This window comes from Chrysemys picta, chromosome 4 (genome assembly GCF_011386835.1).
Source record: "Chrysemys picta bellii isolate R12L10 chromosome 4, ASM1138683v2, whole genome shotgun sequence".
Classification (NCBI taxonomy): Eukaryota; Metazoa; Chordata; order Testudines; family Emydidae; genus Chrysemys; species Chrysemys picta.
The window spans coordinates 57,061,623-57,064,811 of record NC_088794.1 but is presented as its reverse complement, the minus strand read 5'-3'; the positions used below and the strand labels follow the sequence as shown (position 1 = coordinate 57,064,811).

The 3,189-nt window shown below is 50.6% G+C and overlaps 1 pseudogene; it reads right to left on the bottom strand.

The window, feature by feature from the left end:
- Window positions 1–1,473: 1,473 nt before the first annotated feature.
- On the bottom strand, window positions 1,474–2,768 carry LOC135982737 (probable G-protein coupled receptor 142; annotated as a pseudogene).
- Window positions 2,769–3,189: the final 421 nt, after the last annotated feature.

Here is a 3,189-nt window from a genome sequence, read left to right as displayed (position 1 = left end):
CTCACACTTTCCCATTCTCTGGATTATCCAAATTTTTGATTATCCGATCCGGCCCCGGTCCCTATTAGATCGGAGGACAAGCTCTCTCTTAAGATGGAGTCCGAGAACCCTCTGCACAACATGAAACCTATATTTTTTACTTCACTTAGGCCTGATCTATAGACAGATTTTGAATTGATACAACTATGTCAATTAGGGATGTGATTTAAAAAAAAAACAGTTACACTGATACAAACCCTAGTTCTATTGGGATACAGCTGATGTATCAGTATAGCTTATTCTCCGTCCCCTGCCTCCGATTTTTCCTCAGCTACCTGAGCATGTCCAGAACGGGGAGAATGTTAGCCGGCTGTCAATGGCTTGCATTGAAACATCCAGTGTGCAAACATGAAAACACAGTCTAAGTTTTGCTGGATAGAAAATTTCCAGCAAAGTTTTGCTGGAACATACCAATGCATTCAACCCAAAATGTTTTTCAGAAACATCTTGGGTTTGATTAACTTTCCTGGCAGGCTGCTGGAGACCATGATCCAGGGCAGCACTGCCATGCCAGGGCTTCCAGGATCCCTGCTGCGGACCTGGGAGCCTGAAAGCTCCAGGAGCTCCATCTCCATCTCTAATCAGCAAGGAGCCTGGAAGCTCTGTGCAGGGCCGGCTCCAGGCACCAGCCTTCCAAGCAGGTGCTTGGGGCGGCAATCTGCAAGGGGCAGCAGTCCGTGTGTTTTTGTCGCCCCAAGCAGCACGCGGAATTGCCGCCGCAGACAGCGGGGGCAGTCCGTGTGCCATTAGGGCGACACGCGCGTTTCCGCGGTGGCGGCAATTTGGCGGCAGCTTCTATGTTCAGCTGCCCGCGGCGGCAATTTGGCGGCAGCTTCTGTCTTCCGGCTGAAGACAGAAGCTGCCGCCGAATTGCGCCGCCGCGGAAATGTGTGTCCGGCCCTAACGGCACACGGACTGCCCCTGCCGTCCCCAGCGGCAATTCCGCGTGCTGCTTGAGGCGGACAAAACAGTAGAGCCAGCCCTGGCTCTGCGAACCCCAGCTTCTGAGCTGGCAGCCCTGGGAGCCAGCTGGCCCAGGAGTCTGAAAGCCGTGGAGCCACAGATCCTGCAAGCTCTGGCAGCCGCTGCCTGAAACTGACAAGAATCAAGTCAGTTTCACTCAGCCGCTGCTGGGGTCCCAAGGAGCAGATTGTGTGTCCCGGTTTCTTTCAGAATTTCTGAGTTGTGGGAAATTTCAAAAAATTTGGTTTTGCTCCCATTCAGAAGGAAACAAATTCTAAAATACGGAAATTTCCCACAAACTAGAAATCCTGAATTTTGGCCAGCTCTAATCCTAAACCCCTATAACATTGACACATCACAGCCAGTTTTCCTCCGAGCGCTGAAAGAGTCACTCGGAGGGGCTGGGATACCCATGTGCTATTTCACATCCGAACTACCAACCCTCCATGCCAATCGATGACAAAGCTGGAATGTATGGCCTGGTATCGATCTGCTGAAGATGTTAATTTGAACTACATTATTTTACATACGTAATGCTAGGTCCATTTCTCTTATCCTCACTCCTGGCTGGGGTAAGGCAAGTCCTCTCATTAAACACAGGGAGGTATACCTGCCTCTGGGAAGACATGTAGCGGGACAGCTCCGTGTATGCGCACACGTGCATTATACCTGGAAGATGGCTGATGGGTGCGTTCTCTGTGCTTTGCAGGGAAAGAGGAGAGCCTTGAGGCAATGGACTAGCTCCCTGCGGAAGGCAGTCTGGGTGCAGGCATAGAGATACATGTTCACAGCTGAGCTGGTCAGTTCCAGCATAGTACCAAAGTCCACCACAATGTTAATGGCCTTGGAATAATCTTGTTTCTCTATGTCGTAATGGCAGGTCCTGAGAATAATCTGCGTGACGAACCTGGTGGCGCCCAGATAAGCGAACATCATCGAGACAATCACAAGGAGGAGGATGGATTTCTTCTTCTGGTACCTGAATTGGGTCCCAGAGTTCATTTGGTGGAGCCCTCCGGCCATCACACAGTGCACTTTGTTGCTGAGGACGATCTGCCTGAGGATCAGGCTGTTCAAGGTGAAGATGATGATATAAGGGACAATGTTGACCAGTGAGGTCTGAAACCAAACCAGCCCCTCAACGTAGGAGTTGGGAAGGTCAGGATTAAACTTGCAGATCGCCCGCCCCGTCCCACCCTTTCTGATCTGTTGGACCAATAATACGGGATAGCCACTAGGTAGCCGCAGATGTGAACCAAGGTGATCGTGTAGAGCGTGCGTCTCGGGGAGCACAGCTTTGCCTTCAGCTTGAAGGTGTTGATAGCCACGAAGCGCTCGACGGTGAAGGAGACCACCAGCCAGATGGAGGCTTTGACTGCACCATAATTGAAGACATCCCGAAGGGTGCACCAGGGGTCCCGGTACCAGAACGGCTCCGTGCTGTAGCATTTCAGGATCATCTCAATGAGAACAATGAGAATGAGAACCACAGTGTCGGCCAGGGACATCGCCATCAGGTGGTAGCGGCTGGAGGCGGAGATCAAGCAGTCCCTTTGCCAGAAGATCACGAAGGTCATGATGTTTGCTGACAGAGACATTTCCGCAGCTGTTTGAGTTGGAAGCAAACCCGTCTTCCCCCCCACTCTGCTGCGGCTGAGCCGTAGGGCCAACAGGAGAACAGCACAGCACATCCCTATGCTGTGACCCAAGACCCCCTAAACGCCAATTGGCAAGAGGGTTACAGGAATGTCCTGATTCCGGTGCATACATCCTGGTTCACCACAGTGTCATGGAAGGGCTTAAATGAAAGCCAGGGTTGCCCTAGTCATTAATATCACTGTGAAATGTGTGTATAGATGCTACGTAAGGGGTTATGTACGTCGGCTGCAAATATTTTCATGGAGTCTTTATTAAGGCACAAGTCACCAACAGAGGTGAAGAATCAGATTTTCGGTCACACAAGAGATGTTTATTCACCAGTCTCTCTGTTGGGATGTAAATTAAACACTGTAAACTAACACAAAGGATACTCAGGAAGTCAACAAAGAGATGTGAGGTCACCAGGGATACAGCACACAAGCTAACAAGCTGTGGCTTGTTAGCCTATCTCAGAGCACAGGCAATCAAATTGGGATGTAAGCAGAAGGCAAAGAAGACACCCAGTGACCCTGCATCTAGGAAGTAAAC